The 20848-nt window shown below is 44.4% G+C and overlaps 2 protein-coding genes across 3 annotated transcripts in view; one reads left to right on the forward strand and one right to left on the reverse strand.

Moving 5' to 3' along the window:
* The window catches only part of LOC135205031 (uncharacterized), a 59546-nt gene extending 58722 nt beyond the window's left edge, over positions 1-824 (reverse strand). Inside the window, exon 1 of the mRNA XM_064235292.1 lies at positions 724-824. The gene's annotated coding sequence lies outside the window, so the exon portion shown is untranslated. The remainder of the gene's footprint in view (positions 1-723) is intronic.
* A 9964-nt stretch (positions 825-10788) lies between these two features.
* Positions 10789-20848, forward strand: part of LOC135205034 (anaphase-promoting complex subunit 15-like) — a 49378-nt gene continuing 39318 nt past the window's right edge. The window contains exon 1 of one of the 2 annotated variants that reach the window (XM_064235295.1): positions 10789-10935. The gene's annotated coding sequence lies outside the window, so the exon portion shown is untranslated. The remainder of the gene's footprint in view (positions 10936-20848) is intronic. The other variant, XM_064235296.1, reaches the window with a different exon arrangement.

Here is a 20848-nt window from a genome sequence, read left to right on the forward strand (position 1 = left end):
TTTAATAGAAATTCTTACTGCAAAAGGGCTTTCCCAGCCTTCGAGAATTTGTGTTGAAGGTTAGAGAGTGGAAAGTAAGTCTTACATGTGATGTAGGTACTGATAAAGTTTTTATGCAAAAGAAAGAAACAGAGATCATGTACGAAGCTGATTGAAAGCAACTCTTAAGAAGCAATTTTCCTCAAATTCTGATTGGGAAGAAATCTCAATAAAAAAAGGCCGTTTTTTTCTTTTTATGGTATAAAGTATCGCAGATCACGAAGAATTGATAGATTATGAATATCAGTACATCAGGATAATGATATTGGGGCAAGCAGGTTCATTCGCAAGCATGTAGGGCAGAGAATTCGTACTAACGTACAGAGAACATTCTTTATTAAGTCAGCCCGTTCTTCTGAAATGGTAAAGCCCTGTATTCCTTAAACATTTACATTACAAAGGTTGACTTGGCAAAGTTTTTGTGATTCTTGGTCTTCACCACAAAAGTCATATAAGCACTTCAGTACAGCCTAGACTAACGCTACTGTAGACGATTATAATTGAACGAATATATCACAAGAATGTCAGAAGAATCTATCCCGTTTGCTTCGTTCAAGCTCACACTGACAGAGAGATACATACAGTAGTAATAGTAGTATTAGTAGTAGGTAGGATATGCCTTTGAAACGGCATACTGTCAAGCAGACAGACAGAAACAGGCGGAAAAATATCATACGGTCATACCTCCACTTTGTTGGCAGATGTGATGGAAGAATCACTTAGCGTATCCAAAAACAGAGTCTGCCTCTTTGCAGACCACATCCTACCCTACACAGAGGAATAACTTAACTGCGAACTAAGAGTCAGGAAGCGGTTGGCGTTTGATCTTTGGGATTTCTAACTTTCCCGTCACCGGACGCTCTTCCCCCCCCCCCCCCCCCCCCCACCCCCCCCTCTATCTCTCCTCTCGTCCCTACCATCTTTCGTCTTGATAGCTTAGAGAGGAGAGAGAGCTGAAAATAAATGTCCTTATTTGTTTAAAAAAAACTATCCACTGCTTTCACTGCTGTTGGAGTACTAATAATAATAATAATAATAATAATAATAATAATAATAATAATGAAAATGGTTTCACAGGAGCAATTGCAACTATCTACCAGTGGATGGCGAATATGTTGGTAAATTGAAATGTGGGATACCACAAGAGAGAGAGAGAGAGAGAGAGAGAAGAGAAAGAGACCATGATGACCAAAAAAGATATCCCATACAAATAAGAGAGTATCCAAACAGAAAATATCTTCCTTCCGGATCATTCATGTTTACTGACGTAGCCTACTATCACATATTTCCAGTTGCGCTTTGCACGGCAGCAGTACGATATCTTCTCCATAATCGTGTGTCTGGCAATAGAATCGGCGTTTTCTTTACAAGTTGTCACTTAGGCAATTATCACATATGTCACAGTTGCTGCAGATGACATCATTGATGAGTTTTTCACGATTACTATTTACGGCTTTTGTACAGCACCAATTGTATTTTAAAAAATCATGCAGGGAAATAAATTTTTAAGGAAATGAAAGTCTCTTTTGATGGTACTTGACTTTTATTTCAATGGAACTGTTAAATTTGAGGTTTGAATGAAGAAGCCTCGGCTGACTGGACAATGGCGTCACTTGGTTGCCAGTTAGAGCAAGGAATGTTGCCACCATTTTCTTGTGTTGAGACAAATTCTCTCCACTGCAGCTGACGAATGGGGTCAAACTAAGACATCTATCATGAACTGCGATAATTTAGGAAACATGACTTGCTAATCACTAGCTTTAATTTACTTACAGACCACCAAAACTCAATTGGCTCATCAATGTTTTTCTTGTCATCTAAATGAAATGGGAGATTTCCCCTTTCATCATAATCCTGATCATAATCAGGTTCTTGTATGAGTTGAGGAGACCTGACAAACAGAGGAAGCAGACGCTGAGCCTGGCATTCTCTCACTGCTACTGGGCCACATGCAAAACATCATTCATTCCTTTACAATGTTGAGACACCTGACCTATCACTTCTGTATAGAAGTTAAGCCATTTACCTCTGAGACTGGGTAACTCTTGTGCTGAAACAATAACATCATCATCTATCAGCATATTTTCTACTTTGCTGCCAAATACCAAACAGTCTCTGGGAAAAAAGAATGGATGGACCATTAGAGCTTATTATAAACACATCAGAGGCTGACATAAAACCATTTCGTTTGAATATAATTCCCACTCACATTTTGATGATTGCACAAATTGTTGGTGATGGTTAATATGTGGCTTAAAAAGGAAAATCACAGCTAAGGAGTTCTATTTAAAGCATCAAGAATCGGGGGCAGCAGTTTTATTGTTTTTTCTCTAAGGAATCTAACTGAAAATGAAAACAATTTAGAAGCTTAGTGTTGTTCTAAAATTCGGTTGAATACTGGTTCTAATGATAACCATCTAGTGTGGCAAGGATGTTTTTTTTTTAGTTTTTTTTTTCCAGTCATTTCTTACAATTCATTGAGATTCTTTCAATTTAACCAATCTTTTAGGGCTGTGAAAGATAAAATTGTGAATGACTACAAACTTCTTCTGTGGACTATTCATGCATTATTCATAAAGGATCAGGTAATGCTATGAGTCATCACAGATTAATAAAACATTATTCACTAAGGTCCAGTTTTTGTCATCTATGAAGTACTCCCTGTAGGGTATTCACCAAGGACCATTTAGTGACACTGATTACCAAGGGGAGTCAAATAAGAGCTCTTCTTCAAGGACTAGTGATGACATTGTTACTGACAGACCAATATCCCCATCTGAGCAACTTGCACCCACTTGGAATAAGTCTCTGAGAGATTCTTGTCTCATGTAAATGGTATGAATTCCACACAGTTAAGATTCTAAACTAACCCATGGGTTCTAGGGCATCTAAACATATCATGATACAAGGTCATCTGCCGGAAGCTAAACACTACCAGCCATTCTCGTTAGCCAAGTTTACAATTCTTAAAAATTCACCTTCCATGCCATAACATAACACTAACAAAAGATATCTCCTGGGCTTAACATATCCAGAGTCATCTCCTGGAAATAAACATCATCATAATACAAACTCATCTTCTGGAGCAAAACATTATAGAAAGCCATTTGCAGTTGATGTGTTGTCATATTGCCCAAAGTCCTCTTCCAATGGTGAGCATATCATGATCCCAAGAATATACGTATATAGCTTTCCAAAGGAGATATCCAAAGTCACCATCTAGAGCAGCTGACACTACAAATCCAGGCACTTCTTAGTTGCACTGTCGTTTCAACATGAATCCACATCGGGAAAGGAAGCTGCTAACAAACTGTGAGGCATTCCCCTGGAATGAACAATGTTTTCATCAGTAAGAATCAAAGACATATTTGTTTGTTTGTTAAAACAAATAGGCTAGTGAGACAGAGGTACTTACCATTCAATATCAAGACTCAGACATTTTCTATGGAATTGCTGTGATTTCTTGAGAGACTTAGGAATGATGATTGAGTATATTTTACTCAGGTATTTCATAATGTATACAAAGAAGTTGACCTCTTTGTCTTGCATCAGGTTCAGCTGTGGAAACAGGAGAAAGTCTTGCCCTCTGTTGGGAGGTAAGAGTAGAGTGAGCCTGACAATTAAGGAAACTGCGTATCCAACAAAATGGCAGTAAAACAGAAAAAGAATAAAAGGATGAATCTTGGACCAGGGATGTTAAGTACCATTTTGAAGCTTGTATAAAGGTTTCTTCTTTGTGTAAACTTATCAGCTGTGATGAGGAAGAGGCTAACCCCATGCTGGAAGATGTCACGTCTAAACTGAGCTTGATGCTCACTGAATATCATTTGTGTACATATGAAAAATGAACATAATTATACTGCATGTTATTGTTAATCTAATCACATATGAAAAGAAATTGTAAAAGAACAACAAACCCAAGAGAACAGAAGGGTTTGGCATACCAGCTATGGTTGAACCCAAGAATTTAGGTCACTGGTTATAGTGTAAGGACAACGCTTTTTGCTTAAATGTACAGATATAGTTTTCTTGTCCGCATTGTACCTCACATCATTATATTAAGCACTTTGCGGCCTTTCCACTGACATTTCATTTATGTGTTAACCCAGTGTAGCGATTATAATTCATGTAAAGTAGCATGTCGAAGAAACACAAATTCGGGTTAGATCGTGTCATTTTTGTCAGTGTTGGTCATGCACTACAGATCCACCTGCACACCTGTTTGTAACCTGAGATTACCTGTAAATAAATTTCAGTGCTCAGCTACCTGTCCTACTCACTAAACCTAACACTGGTGACCCCAGATTAGATAGGTGACTCAAGCGGTTTTGGCTCAGCCATTAAGGAACTAACTAGTGCCGCTCACCTTCAGAGACCTTTAGCGAACTAACTACGGCACACCTACCAAGGAGTGTTTAGGCGTTCGCTCAATTTACCCGGTTTTGAGAAATACATGCTGCACTCCACAGCAGCCAGTACCTTAGGGGCAGCCAACAACTCCCCTACCCCTGCCTCACCCCAGAGGGCCAGACGCCATTCTCCTTCTGTGAATGCTACCACTGTTTGCCACCAAGAAGCAGCCACATGGTTCATGAGTGAGGAAAGCCAGTTCCGGATTACGGGTATCACTGACAAAGTCCTGCAGGCTGACTTTGTTGCGTCGGCCATGACAGACGAAACCTATGAGCAGATGTGCATGTGGATGATCGAGCAGCCAGACGCAGTACAATACACCCAGCTAAGGGTGAAGATGATCAACACCTTCTCCCTGCCCACCATTGACAGAGCTGCCCGAATCCTCGACCTGGTTATAAACCCCATACTAGATAAAGACCCACAGGTTTCCTGGAATAGACTGTTAGACCTCATCCTCCTGCCGGAGTGGGACGACAACGGGCAATGCAAGAAAATCAGCCTTAAGTGGGAGATATTCCTCTGTCAGTTGGAACTAGAGGTAAGGAAGGAAATAACGGAGATCCACACCCTATCCAGCGAGGAATTGGTCACAAAAGCTTGTAGACTGGCCGAGTCCTCATAGGCGGCCACCTTTTCCACCCCATCGACGTCTTCGACCAACTGCCTGATAGAGGATGACGCAGCAGGGGCAGAATCGGCAGCAATCAACGCCACACAAAAAGGATCCCCAACACAGCAGCGAGGTGGAAACCCAGCATGGTGTTTCTACCATAGGAAATTTGGCAAATACGCCAAACGGTGCAAAAAACCATGCTCGTACAACTGGTCAAAAAACGAGGAAGGCACCATCTCCCATCAGCAGCCATGGCTGCACTTTTTCAGAGGCCACAACCCGTAGGTTTCTACCTACATTCATGACGAGATCTCCGGCAGGAGGATGTTAGTAGACACTGGAGCTATGCAGTCGGTGTTCCCACCTTCAGAAGAGGATCATAGCTGCCCTCCTGACGACATCACAGCCCTTCAGCACGAGATCTCACAGAATCTCCATCCTGGGTCGAACCTACGAGTGGCCTTTTATTATCACCGACGTCAAGACCCCCTCCTCAGAGCAGACTTCCTGGCGCAACATGGGCTCCTGGTTGACATGGGCTGCAAACGCCTCCTCAAAACAAGGACCTGCCAGTCTATTCCCCTCGCCGCAGGACCAAGAATTCCTACCATCTGCTCCATAGCAACCCACAAATACAGCGCCCTTCTTCAGGAGTTCCCGACGCATTCAAGCCGGAACTTTGTCAAGTGACCGGAACCCTGGCCAAGCACGGCATCTACCATCACATCGTGACCATGGGCTGGCCACACATCCAAAGTTCTGCAGGCTACCGCCAAACCGTCTCCAAGAAGCCAAAAGGGCTTTTGCAGAGATGGAGCAGTCCTGGAGTAGGTAATTCATGAAGTGCCCCAACCACTCGCCTTCTTCAGCAGGAAGTTGCAGCCCACCGAGACCCGATGCAGCACTTTTGACTGGAAATTACTAGTGGTCTATCAGGCTGTTCGGCATTTCCGCTACCTGCTGGAGGGGAACCCTTTTACCATCAGAACGGACCACCAACCACTGATTCTTTACTAAAGTAGGAGATGCTGCTCCGCCAGACAACAGTGCCACCTCTCAGCCATAGCGGAGTTCGGATACACCATCCGCTACAATCCCCGGCAGGAGAAAACCCCGTTGGCCGATGCCCGTTTCCAGTGTCGAAATCAGCCTCAGTCCACCTGGGCGATTGACTACGAAGACTTGAGCCCGAATAAAAGCAGCTGACCCTGAGTTACCAGCCTACTGAACCACAATCACCTCCCTCAAGGGGAAAGACATGCCCTTCAGCCCATCGCCAACAACACTCCTCTGCGATGTCAGCACGGGTCGCCCCCACCCGCTAATCCCAGCATCCCGGAGAAAGAAGGTCTTCGAAATCATCCATGGCCTCTTGCATCTGTCGGGTCGAACAATAACTCGACTCTTGACAGAGAAGTTTGTGTGGTATGGCATCTGAAGGGATTCCAGGAAGTGAGTGAGACAATGAATCCCATGCCAGAAGAGCAAGATTGGCAGGCACACCGAGTCAGGAATCAGCAGTTTTCCTCAGCCCAAGTGGAGATTCGGCCATATCCATGTAGACTTCGTAGGGCCCCTTCCTCCGTCAGGAGGTCACAGATACCTCCTTACAGTCATCGATTGGTCCACCAGATGGCCTGAAGTGACTCCTATGACAGAGGCCACCACATAGGCCTGTGTGGAAGCCCTTCTCTCCAGCTGGATCAGCCGTTTTGGAGTGCCTGATGACATCACGACAGACCGAGGAGCCGATTTTCTGACAGATCTGTGGGCCGCTCTGGCCCGCTTCATGGGGACGTCGCACCACAGAACAACTGCCTACAACCCCACAGCCAATGGTATAGTGGAGAGCTTCCATCACTCCCCGAAAGGCCTCCCTGATGGTGAGTTGCTCTGGCAACAATTGGAAGACGCAGCTACCTTGGGTCCTCCTCAGCCTCCGCACCACTCCAAGGGCCAGCAGTAAGCATCACCTGCAGAGAAAGTCTACGGGGAAACCTTGGCAGTTACAGGAGAGTTCTTCCCGTCATCAACCGATACCAAGGACATCTTGATCGCCAGACTGTGAGAATCTGCAAGGAAATTCACCCCCTGCCTCAAGACTTTCTTTGACAGGACAAGCCTTATCCGGCCCAAGGCCCTAGAAAGAAACAAGAACATCTTCGTCCGCCACGACACGCACCTGCTGCCCCTGACAAGACTATATCATGGCCCGTTCCAAGTTCTCTGCTGCTCGGAAAAGGCCTACCTCCTGTGTATCAACGGGCGAGAGGATTGGGCCTCCATCGACAGGTTGAAGCCAGCTTTCCTAACGGAGGAGGGCACCACTGAAGACAGACCCACCAGCCGCCCTGGAATGCCAACAGATAAGACATCTTTTGATCTTAATTTAGTAATTGCAAGATCAAAAGATGTCTTATCACAAAATCTTTTAGAATCTGCCATTATAAAACTTACTTCCCATTGTAATTGTGATATTAGTTGTGGCCTGTTTCACTTGGACCCTTGTATTTGTAACATGTTTAAGAACGACCTCAAAGATATAATCACAGACTTAAATACAAATTAGTTGCCTTATACATATTTTCTTTGTACATGTATGTTTAATAAGTTTTGTGAATAAGTTTTTGTTTACCAAAGATCTGAATGTGGTCAGTTGCCAGCCTGTATAATCCTTTAATTGTCTTCTCCCTGTGTTTGAGCACTTGGACTTAATCTTTTTGTTCTTAAATTGTACCCATGTTTATGCTTGTCTGGGAAGGTTACTCATTCTCCAGGTGTGTTGGATTCTAGGTACTAATCTCCTTATAATCCCCATCTGTCACGTATACGACCTTTCCTGTACTCTCAATTTCTCATGTAAGTCAGTTTGTCTGCTAAGTAAAGGACGTTAGAGTCGAAAGATCTTGTAGCTACTCCGTTGTTTTATATTTCCTTCGTGGCTTATACCTTTATATTATATATATATATATATATATATATATATCTATTATAGATATATATATAGATATATATATATAATATTAATAATATATTTATATAATATATTGGGATATTATATATGATATGTATGTATATATATTATATCTATATATATATATATCTTATATCTCTCATATGTATATATATAGATATTTGTGTGACCACTGTGAGTATCTTTGTTTGAGGAAGATATGCAATAGATTTGAACGAGAATTATTGCTCCTTAACATTTGCGGTAAATACTAATTTCCGTAAGTATAGGGGCATAACATTAATGACTATAACTAAGGAGGGATAGGGGAAGATTTGTTGTTGGCTCATACCACCTATTGTAACGTCTCTTCCACCATCGAGAGGATGCTGGATAAATAACCTAACACACTTAACCTAATCTGTCCACACCATCCTGGGAGCATAGGTCTCAGGCATTTTATTGGATCTATCTCCTGGAAATACATTCTACCTATCTTTGGGTTTATATTTCTTTCATCTGAGCATAAGAATAAATTGAATTAATACCTAGAAAAGCTGAACTGTAGTGATGAAGTTAAACACAACAACGAAAGGATTTCCGTACTTTTCGAAGAGAACGTTTAGCATGTCAGTGGATGCTTTTGAAGTCGTGGTATAGATTTAGGACAACCTTGAATTCATTTCTTGCTAGTTCTTGAAGAATGGGGTCTGTTCTTTGAGTCATCTCATCTATGTACACTGAAACCACTCCTTCATAGGCATTTTTCTCCAGCTTTGGCAGGTACTTCAGTGCCAAGAGATAATATTCTGCAATTTGAGTTGTGATTAACATCTCTCCCTTTTCAACGTTGAATTTTCTAAAGTGAGACCCATGAAATTTGATCCAATTCAGAAGCTTCATTAGATCTAAGAGACTGGCTGTTAACTGTACATCAACATTTGCATTGCTGGTATTTTGCAATGGTCGCATAAATTGTGCCGGTATGTTAACATACCTCTTAATGTTTAAGTCTGTTATTAAAATGCTCTTCACTTTGATTTTATGGGTGCTGATGAGTTGAAGGAAGCCATGGCTGATTCTTATAGCAACCTTGATGGCAATGTTAAATTTTGGTTTATCATCGCTTCTGCAGAGTGGAAACAAATAATAAGGTGCTAGGATCGAGGGCCACAAAGTAAAATTAGAATAATTTATTTCAAAATCTCTTACTTGGAATGTATTTATATGAAAGCATTTCTTCACTATCTCTGTTATTAATCTGTTGATGGTAGAAATATCTTCATCAATAATTAAATTAATTTCAACATTATTTGCTGCCCTGAAGGTTGTAGCCATTCCTTCTAACATTTTTGTGTAGGCTATGAAATTATGTTTAGTTATCATAAATCGCATAACTGTGAATCCATTGAGATTTATCAAGTTTAGTAAATCACTAGTTCGTGTTAAGTTTCCACTAATGACAATATCGATGCATGTTTCATTTGCTTGGTTTGAGGGCACTGGCATACCCTTCAAGGCTGAAATGTATTCACTGAAGTTTGTGTCCAGTATAATAAAATCCCTGACTTTAAATAGTGTGACCTGAAAGCGGGTTTTCTTGATTTTCATTTGGGCAGTGAGCTTCCTTAAATCTTCATCTACATTTAAAGCTATTTCTAATTTTTCATTATCCCTAAAAGGCATTGTCACCTTTCTAAATAGGTTGAGGTATTTTCTATAATTATTGTCATTAATCAGCAGTTTCCTTACTATGAAATGACGATGCACAAGGAGTTCTAGGAGCTCATCAGCTCCGATCAGATCACCAATGACATCAATTATGACGATGTTATGATTAGCATTTCGAGACAATTGTGGAAGGGATTCAAGCACTTGGATATACTCCACGGCATTGGAATCACGAACCTCAAGACCGTACATTCATATTCTCTTTCTTCCATTGAGAGGACGAGAGAGAGAGACAGGTAACTGGGTACTGATGTTTATTACTGTTGTTTTAGATTAAACTGACCTTGTGTCAGCACGGGTTCTTGTTCACCGAACGTGGGTTATAAAGGAGGCTGCGGACGGATATGCAGTATCCTACCTGAACAGAGAAAAGCAGACATATATATACATGGATATCTATGGGTATAATTGTTGTTCGTCCATGAATTATATATCGGAGGAAAGGCCAGAGAATTCCACATAAGAAGATGTACATTAGAATTTAACATGTTGTTATAATGTAATAAAAATAGTGAAAGAACGTTGTCCTTACACCATCTTACTGTCCACCATCTCGTAACAAACCTTTCTACTGTTCATTTCCGTTTCAGCGCTGAATGACCTTAGTTGCCCCAGTGTTTGGCATGTGTGCCAAAAGTCTATAAATCAATCTCTCTTCATGATAGCTGAGGATTCAAAGCGCTTATCAAGTTTAGAAACTTATATACATTGCTTTCGCTAACGGCTTCAAACTTGCTTTTGTAACTATCTCATAGTGATGATGAATATACGTTGGACCAAAAAATGTCTGGTAAGAACTAACGACATGCTAATACGCATTCGTTAAAAAGTACAAACCCTGGGGACGCTGGACATTAAAAGGCTTGCTAAAGTGTCTTTAGATGGGACGTCGTCAATTTTTAGCATGATCATAATCCAAATATCAATAATAATGATATAATAATGATTATATACTATTAATGTTAAAATATTAACTATTATTGGAATTATATTAGGTTTTTGACAATACATTTGAAGGAATAATACTTTACATAGCGTTTGCCTTCATTTCTGGATGCTGAAACGCGAGAAGAAGAAGCGTTTGTTTACAAAATGGTGCAAGGACGTCTGCCGTGTCATTTGAACCCGTAAATATCCCCGGGAAGGCCATTTAACTGTGTTTTTGGGTCTAAAATAACACAAAGTAAGATATTTTGAATTGCATTTGTATTTTAAAGCTGCTTGGGAGGTTACGATAGGCGCTGAATAGAGGATGCAGGTTACGTCGAAGTAGATAGCCTACCAGTATAATGTCATCATGGCTTGATTTTTGTCTTATTTTTATCCAGTTTTTGGCTCTTAATAGCTTTCTATGGCCATTTCATTTAATGTTTCGTATTTAAATGGAGATAAAGTAACTGTAGGTAACGTCAGTTCCAAAGATCTTTAATTTTTACGTAGGCTAGGATTTTTATGCTAAAAATCGCCGAGAAACTTGACATCTAGGGTAGATCACCACGGCAGGCCAACCAGGCCACCTACATTCAACGCTTGCCACCCTCCGAAAAAGTACATTATAACGCGTCCTGACACCCGAGATGGGCATCAGTCGCGACTTCTTGTTGGTGAGAAACGGAGCTAAAGACCTCTACTCTCCTTTCGAAGTAAGTATTTTCTCCAAAGTTAGAAATTAAGGCCAAATTTTAAGATTTAAACAGAGGGTACTGAAAATGGCGCCCACGGCAGTGGAAAATCTCACCAAAACGCTTTTAGAAATTTTACTTACAACTAAAAATGTTTCGAAGATTGACGCCATCTCGATGTTTACGGAGTCGCTTGTGTCAACAAACTTTCCATTTCCTGTGATAAATCCGCACACCACTTGTACCCACAGACGCTGGAGCACTTTTATCACAACAATCGAAACACGATTTCTCACCAACAAACAAGCCCAGGAGTAAACAAGCTGTTTTGGTAGAAGATGACGAGAAGCAGTGCTCTTAGCTAATTTTTAAATAAGTAGTAAAACATCAATATTTTACATATTTATGATGATTAATTTGAAAATATTCGTTATTGAAAAAGTAACTCGACTCTGACTCAAATTTAAGTAATTATTTTTCTGAATTAGAACGTTCTTTTAAGTTCTGTATTATGACGTCACGACATCTTGACTTTCGTACCTATTGTAAATAATTGCTATACTCAACTGTCATTGCAGAACAGTTTACCAGTTATTCATGCAGATTGTTATCAGCTATACATGTAATTGTTATATTGTTCCGACACGGCATACAAACCTTCGGTCCTTTTACAATAGGAAGGTACTAGCGGCAGCTGGATAGGTCGTAAGCTTTCGAACAAGGGGTTCGGTAGTTAACTGCTTGTCCGACAGGCGCGCGCGCGCGACTGGTAGGTAAACAAACCACTTTTGCTTTCGGCCTGCTGGCGTGTGGACGTGTATCATCGCTCTCTGCCCGCTTCATCGTCGTTGCTTTCGCATGGTTGTGTTTTTCTTTTTCTATTTATAGTGAAACTGAATTGTAAGTACAATCATTTCATATTTATTTCCATTGAATTCAAGTGTGAATTAAAGGATCTTGGTTTCACCACGCCCTCCGATTACCCGAGTGCCGGGACTGAAGGGCGTAAGTGCGGGAATTCATTTTCCCAGAAATGATCCTCGTATTGTGTATGCTCGGTGCCGAGGGCGGGAGCGCTCGCTCCGAGCGTATATTTGGGTTGGAAATGTGTAGATGAAAATCGTAAGTAAGTGCTCTTTTCATTTATATTTTTTTGACCTGTATGCCCGTTACCGAGCGAATGCGCTCGGCACGGAAACTTATTCTGTATGGAAGTGGAATCGCAAGTACAGTATTCTTTTTCATTTTCATATATTTATTTTGATTGTAGCAATACTCATTTTGGATCAGTTTCCGAGCTTACCGCTGGGAAGCCCGGAAATTGATCCTTTCCCCTTTTTATTTGAATGAAGTGAAATCGCAAGTGCAGTTCTTTTTCATTTTCATATTTTATTGAGATTGCATTGTTTATTGGGATCAATGTTTCCGCTATTTCCCGGGAATTGATCCTTCCCCTTTTTATTTGTATGAAGTGAAATCGCAAGCGCAGTATTCTTTTTCATTTTCATATTTTTTTTTGATTGCATCAATTCATTATGGATCAAGGTTTCCATAAACCTTGATCCATAAAGGTAAGGAATGGATCCTTTTACCCTTGCGCTCGGTACCGAGGGCGCAAATGCGCTCGATCCGAGCCCTTATTCATTGTGAAGTGAATCGTAATGCAAGATGCTTTTTCATTTTATTCCTTATTATTGATTGCATCAATATTTATTTGGTTCAAGTTCCGCTCAGTCAGGGATTTGATCCTTATGCCCTTGCATTCGGGGGCACGATTGCTCTCGGGCTCTTATATTGTTGTTGGGTACATGGGTGCTGTGCGGGGGTGGGGAACGAGAACCCCCCCCCTGCTCAGCTTCCCACCAGATGGCCCTTCCCCTGGGGGGGGGGGAGGTTATCGGCGTTCTTCTCCTCGCCCGATCCGTCGAGCGCGGGGGAGGGCGCTTGGTGCCCGATGTACAATTGTATTCGGGGTCTTCCACTCGTTCGGAGAGGGCTCACCCCCCCGCGCGAGGGGACTTCCCCCCCACTAATCGCTACTACTGTTATTTCCGCAGGTGCTACTGCCACGAGGGTGGACCTTGGTGAGGTATGGGCGTCCTTCCATTTGCAGGGCGTGCTAGTGTCCAGGGGCTGCGGTTCTATGTCTGGGCCTACTGCGGTCACCCATGGAGTGGTGACCACGCTCCAGGTGACGACGTCCCTCCTCACCTGGTGTACTCGCCTCACGTGGTAACAGTCTTGCCTACAGCCGCTGTGAAGTGCCGTTCGCCGTACCGAGAGGGGGGCGTGCCGCCGCCGCTCGTGGTTGCCGCGCTGCAGCGACCACACTTCCGCTGCCCTAGAGCTCGCCCCTGGACCTGCCGCCGGTACCAGGATGTTGCTGGCTGCTGCTCCACTTCCTGTGTTTCCGGTGCTGCCTGCCGTACCTGCCGATTCTGGGCTGACTGTCCATGCAGTTGCTGCGCTGGCTGTCCCTGCCGTTGCTGCGCTGGCTGTCCCTGCCGTTGCTGCGCTGGGTGTCCTAACGATGCTGTGCTGGCTGTGCTGCTGTTCCTGAGATGCCATACCTGCTGATGTCGTCCCTGTTCGTGGTGGTACTACCCAGACTTTGGTCTGTCTGTACAGGTGCGTCCGGGGCCCTGTTGGCTTCGGCTACAGCAGCCCCGGCTCCGCCTGGATAGCAGTCTTACGTCTGTCCTGAGGAAGCTGACGAAGAAGAGGAGGAAGGTGTCGTCGTCGTCGTCTTCATCTTCTTCATCGTCGTCGGCTGCCGCCTCTTCCCCTTCGACTTCTAAGGCTTCACAGCCGAGGAAGAAGAAGGTTGCCTCCTCCCTCCTAAGAAGTCTCCCTCGGGAGCTTCTCGGGACCCGTCTCACCTCGGTGGGACGGGAGGGTTCCTTCCGCTGGTCCTCCTGCTCCTTCGGGAGCGGGGCCCGTCTCTTCTTCCGCAAGGAGAAGACTACGGGGACCAGAGGGGTACCGGCTAACACCGGTACTCCTACCTGGTGTCAGTGGTTCTGCCACTGCATCAGGGTCCGTCTCGGCCTCGTTCGCGGGAGGTACCGAGTGTACGGTCGCCTACCAGCGACCGTGCAGCCAGGAACCAGACCTCTGAGTCCGCTCAGCGTCAGGTTCACGGCACGGGGCGGAAGACTGGTGACAGCCGCTCACGCGACTCTCACCAGGACCAGCTCTCACTCTCGCGGCGAACAGCTGGCTACCCGGGACGTGACGGTCCACGACCGGCCACGGGCTGAGGCTGGGAAGAGGTCCTCCCGTTCGCCGGTGCCAGCCACGGCTGGAACCAGCGACGTGACGTGCCGTGAGGACAAGCACCGGTCTCACTGTGACAGTGGAGCCTGCAGGTCGCCTGACCGTCGCTCTCACAGAGAGCGATCGGGTACGGGCAAACCAGCACCAGCTCTTCTGACACTCGAGATCGGGGCCGCTGTGCTCAGTCCAGCCGTTCTCCACAGCGAGACGGTTCGACCAGGCCTGCAGCTCGATCGTCACCGCGGGTTGACGATCGCCTGCAGCCCTCCAAGCCTGCTGGTTCTGCCAGCGAGCGACGAGGGAGCGTCAGGTCTGCCTCTCCCGTACCTTCAACCTCCTCGGGTTACACCTGGGAGGAGCGAGGTATTGAGGAGTGATCGTGAGGGGTGCGCCCCTCATGATCCCACCACGACGCCCTACGTGCCAGGCACGGTTCTTGGGCCGGCCAGGACGTATGCGCAAGTGGATGGGGAAGACCGAGAGGGCTGTCGTTGTTCCCCCTTCTTAGGAGGAAGGTTCTCGGAATATGCTCTTGTTCGAAGGGCTTAACGGTCCCACTCTGCAAGATGCTGTGACTTCCGAGATCTAGAGGAACTTTGCCGAGGTTATGTCGCTGATTCGTCAGCACAACGACCTCGGGGAAGGATCGCCGCTCCCACCAGCAGAGCCACGTCTCGGCTCGAGTCGTTTTGGGGCCCGAGAGGGAACCCAAATCGACGGTGGGTCTGCCGCGATCGGAGCTTGCCGACTGTGTTGAACCAGGTAGTCTCTCGTCTCCGGACAAGAAGGCTCTCTCAGTTCTGGCCGGTCGAACAAGCTACTTCACCTCCTCTACTGCGACAGAGGCGTTTCTACGTGTCTTCGGACACCGTATTTGAATACCCCTTCGGTCCTCCTGAGGTTTCGACCTCGACGAGGACTGGAATGAGTCGGAGGACTGGTTATCGGCTCTTCCTCTTGTCAGGTGTCGATCAGCCCCACCCAGACGACGTTCACAGTGGCGGCAGACCCTTACCTACAGTATGAGTTCGTAACCCTCCTCGGGGGAAAACGTTTTCTCCTGACGATACGTTTTCCCAGGCTCTGAGAGGCCATCGCCGTAAGGCGATGGCTGCTCCTTTTCTTCTCCAACTGCTAGTTCCGCTGGGAAGGCGAGCCAGTATCCAATTCCTCCCCCATTCCCTCTCTCCTTACGGCTACGAGGGAAAGGGGAGGGATCCTACAGAGATTTCTCTGTAAGATCCCACGTAGGGGCTGCGCTACCGGGGGGACCTTCGGGTCCTACTGACTAAGCCCCGGTTGTTGAGGAGGGATCCTGCCCCTTTCTCGATTCCTACGGAATCGAGAGGACCACCAGCCGATATCGTTTGACGAATTCGGTGGGGGGTTTCGCAGAGTGCTTAGAATTCTACGGAATTTCTAGCGCACTCAGAGTGTTCGAGTTTTTTACGATCTCCAAAACACTTAGGCGAGACCACGGTCCAAAGTGAGCGAGAATCCCCGATAATTGTTACACGATAATTGGGAAACCTCGCTTATGCTCGAATTCCTGTAATTTCTAGCATTTGGAAGAAGACTGCTGCTGAAAGAAGAGCATCTCACAGTAGGCGTTTAACCTGGAATAGAGAAGAACGGACGGGAACTTCCAGTTTGGCTTGAACTATCGTCTTCGGTATTCTGTTCACCATTGAAGCTTTCCTTTGGGAAAGACTTCTCCTTCACTCTCTTGACTAGAGAACGAAGGTGGTCGATCTCCAATCCTTATTCTCATTCCTCGAGGGGAAAATAAAAGAATTTAGGATGGAGGTCGTGGTACAGAACCTAACAAATATACTACGTATATTACCCTCGCGACATGATTCTTTTAACAGTTGAATTGTCCGGGGGGTAGGCGCATACCGTAGTTAACTCTACGGTTTGTGACCGAGACGAATTGTATCTTAATTGAACTGTAACTCGGGGTTGCCTGCAACCTCCCAGCAGTTATCAGTTTCGATTTTAGATACTTGGTATTGTCATGACAACACCAAATCAGCTTTTGTATTTACCGAAATCCGTTTCGGTTAAATATAATTGCTCGAGCGTATTCTTTATGCTCGATGGTTCTAGCCGAACGCATTCCTTCGTGGAATATGGATTACCTGGCAACTCAGGATGACGAGTCACCGAGAGCTACTGCGTATTGAACTGCTGATAGCGGCTCAGTATCAGCTAGGTCTCGGAGATGCACGGTCGGTTACGTCTCTCTCTCCCCTGGTTTGATTGACTACCGAACCGAAAGTATCTCTGCCCAACAATCATGGACTTAGGTCTCTGATTAACGGGGATTCTCGCAATAATGAAGGACCGATCTACTGCTGTGACGCTCGATTTTCATCGCCTCCGACATTGCGAGAATTTTCAACAGAGATATCTCTTGGACTCTTTCATCTTTCTGTTTACCGCACGGTAAACAGAAGTCTGTACTAGTCAACCGCTGCATCGCACCGCGATATGCGAATGATTTTTGCAGACATCTGAGTTTGTCTTCAAAATATCTCGTATTCGTAGGTGTGCAATTATTCATTGCTCTCCCGAATTAACAGATATGTCAGAAGACATCGCCTACTCTCCGACCTGACAGCTCTACTTCCAAATGTTCAGCCCATGAGAAGCAGTTCTTCAGGCAGTATTTCCCTGTCTTCATTACTGGAAAGCGCTCCGCTTTTATTGCAACTACGATCCTCACCGGACAGCAATGAATAGCGGTTAGCGTTCTCAGTCTTTGTAGCACAGGTTCAGAATCTTGAGAATCCTTCTCTCGGTTCAGCTGTGAAGACGTAGGTTGCATTTTCTGTACACCTTCGTCTTCAACGACACATAGTGTTGTTTCTCCTTCCTTAGCCGAGAATCAACTATACTATGAGTTATCTTGCCATCAAGGACCTCGGTCTCTAGAAGGCAAGTGACTTTCGCCTGTTGGGCACATGCCTTAAGAGAGTCATCACCTTGCCTTCTGGCATCGGTGACGAACAAATTATTTGTTTAGTCTCTTGGCATAACCCTTTTTAAGGCGAAGGTCACGTGACTTGCTCGGGTGCTTGGACAACTTGCCTCCTACCAAACGCAGTCAGTCAGCAGCTGTCAGAAGCCCAAGTCTGTTACGAACTTCGCTGTGGACTTAGTTCGGTTGTTCCATAACAATCTTTTCTTCGTCCTAACGGCTTGTCACAGTACCCATACCAATCGACACCCAACATTGAGTGTCGGTGTCCTATCCACTACCGAGAACAACAACTTCGCTGCAGACGGATAGACCAGTATGGGTACAGGACATCACCGAAGTTGAGAAGAGGGATAGGTCATACGACCATTCCCTTCTTTTCCTCTGAGGTAATTGCATGACTTTTCCTGCGAAGTCAAGCATCCAGGGGATGGGGATTCGTGACGCTCGATTTCGTACCGAATTCGTAGCGAAGACTCTGAACCCTTCGGTTCCTGACGATCGGTTAGAGTCCTTCACAATCCCCTCCCTAATGGACTTCACCGCCTTCAATGCGAAGGAGATGCTGCTTTGTCCTGTGAAAGCGCGACCGCGCTTTCTGAAGAAACTCGACATCCCAGGCTGAGTGTTGAAGACTCTTCGTCAGCACCAAGATGACCTAGAAGTACAACTCCCTCGAGTTACACAAGAACTTCTCCGTGGCGCAGGTACTGAAGGCAGGGGTCTGGTACAACCAGACCACCGGCACCTCCTTCTACCTTTTGGATATTGCCCACAGGTCCTTGGATCGTTTTCCTTAGGACCCGTGGTGGCTGCTCAACACGTTGTCCTAGCTAACCCAGACCCTAGCAGGCTGAACAGCATCGAGTCCTGGTGTGACTGTAAGAATAGATAAGTGAATGAGAGAGTGACTGGCTTCTCTTCCTATCTTTTTCTCCCCCTCTACCTGTGGGTAGAGGATACGGTCATCACCTTGCTGGATAAGGACGAGATGCCGTGAGTACTCGACAGAGCCCCATCCTATCCCTTTCACTAGGGATGGGAGCGAATATCCACCACTTCCTCCTACAAGGGGGGGGAAGTGGATGCCAACAAGAGACAAACCATAACTTTATGTTGCCTCTTGCAAATAGGAACTTGTTCTTGTTTGCTGGTACGAAGAGATACGCTTGCCTCTCTCTTAGTACTTGGTCCGAGGATCTGACCATTGATTTTTCCTGCGTGCACACCCCGATCAATCGGACAGAGGCTTGGATCCCTCCCTCGCTCTTACGACCAGGGAGGCATTCCAAGGTTGGGCGAACACCAGTCTGTTCACAAAAGACTCAGATTCCTCCCACCAAGAAGTGAGTCTTCCTATTGTAAAAGGACCGAAGGTTTGTATGCCGTGTCGGAACAAATGACAATTTGTACCAAAATTTGCCAAAATTGCATTTTTCCTAACTATACAAACCTGAGGTCCTTTTACACATAGCCCCACCTCATGCCACCCCTCACTCTGCAGTTTTTGCTTGGGCCAAAAGCAAAAGTGATTTGTTTACCTACCCCTTGTTCGAAAGCTTACGACCTATCCAGCTGCCGCTAGTACCTTCCTATTGTAAAAGGACCTCAGGTTTGTATAGTTAGGAAAATGCAATTTTGGACAAATTGTCATATCGTAATGCGCATATATCTTTATTATTTACTTTTGGATATATGAAGATGTTTTACTGCTGGATTATCGCCGTAGTGTGCCGCAATCGTTTTCGGTCCATGGGCCTCTGTCTGTTTTCGCACCATAAGAAATTATGGGGCCGAATTTGCAATGACCAGAAAAGTCGTTAAAAGAGGAAAGTTAGCATTGAGGGGCATATGTTTTGACTGAGAAAAATACAAATTTATTCAATAGCTAGCTTGTAAAAAATACTTGGTTGTTATAAAAACTTGATTGACAACTAAGCAGCATGTCTACTATGGGTTTCAGAGACAGTGCAAGCACGTTTTTGGGCAATACCTATTTTCTGTAACGAACACTCGTAACAGAACGAGATTTTGCTATAGTGCATTACACCCAGTGCCGTAATTTATAGGGTATCGTGAATCACTAATCGTAAAGAATAACGACACTTGTCCTCGTACCAAGAGACAAAAACTCCATTATGCAGAATGGATACGAACACGCGTATAAAGCTCCACCTACCCTCTCCCCACCCCCCCATCCACGCCATCCCTTTTCTTCTTCGTTCCTCCGCCTTCCTTTCTCTCTCTCTCTCTCTCTCTCTGTGTTGCCATTCGGTATGTGTTGACCCTCCAAACTGGGTATAAGACTACACACAAAACGTTGAAATTTGGTGAAATTAGGCTTATGTATTGGAAGTATATATACATAAATATTAAAGCAATTTTATCATTATTGCATTACTATGACAACTAGAATTCATGGAAACAGTTTATAATAATGGAACGGCGGATGTGTGAAGCCTCCACTAATGTGGCAAACGATGTGATGTTGCCATTATTAAGCATGCAAACATTTAAAGCATGCCAAACATTAAAGGTTACATTTATTCTGGCATACGATTATTAAGAAATTCAAAATACTATAAAGACTGAAATAATGAAAAAGTGCTAGCAAAAAACAAAAAGACAAAAAAAAAAAAAACGTAGTCGTTCCTTCTATGACTTTTCCGTATTCGTTCCTCTGATGGTTTTCGGCAGCCAGATTTATGCAAACGTTAGAACATTGATTTATCACTTTAGAAATATCTAATTTTCGGGGTAATGTGTTGCAAAAAAGGGAAATATACATGAATTAAATCAAAATTTTTAAATAACAAAGTAAAATTTAAACTAAATAACGAGGTTAAAGTAAACAGTTTAGGGAATAAAACTTTGCAGTTTCGTCGTCTGTCGGTGACGGTCTGCTGTTTAAATTGTGGTTATGGCGCGCGCGCTAGAAACCAGGAACAGCAACGGGTTTAAGTGCAATGTGGAGTGACTGAGACCCAAAATGCGTATAATAAAAATCAAATAAGCACTGTGGAGTTTCAGTGTGATGGCAGTAAGGATAAAACAACTGATTACAAGGTAAGAATGAATTCAGTTCCAACCATAAACCAAGCGAAATGACAAGTTCATACTTTCACTACTATAGGCAACAAAATGGTTTTATTGTGCTGATTACAACTGCAATCTTGAGTAAGATTCAATAAACGTACATACATCCCGCTAACATT

The sequence above is a fragment of the Macrobrachium nipponense genome, chromosome 48 (genome assembly GCF_015104395.2).
Source record: "Macrobrachium nipponense isolate FS-2020 chromosome 48, ASM1510439v2, whole genome shotgun sequence".
NCBI classification, from domain to species: Eukaryota; Metazoa; Arthropoda; class Malacostraca; order Decapoda; family Palaemonidae; genus Macrobrachium; species Macrobrachium nipponense.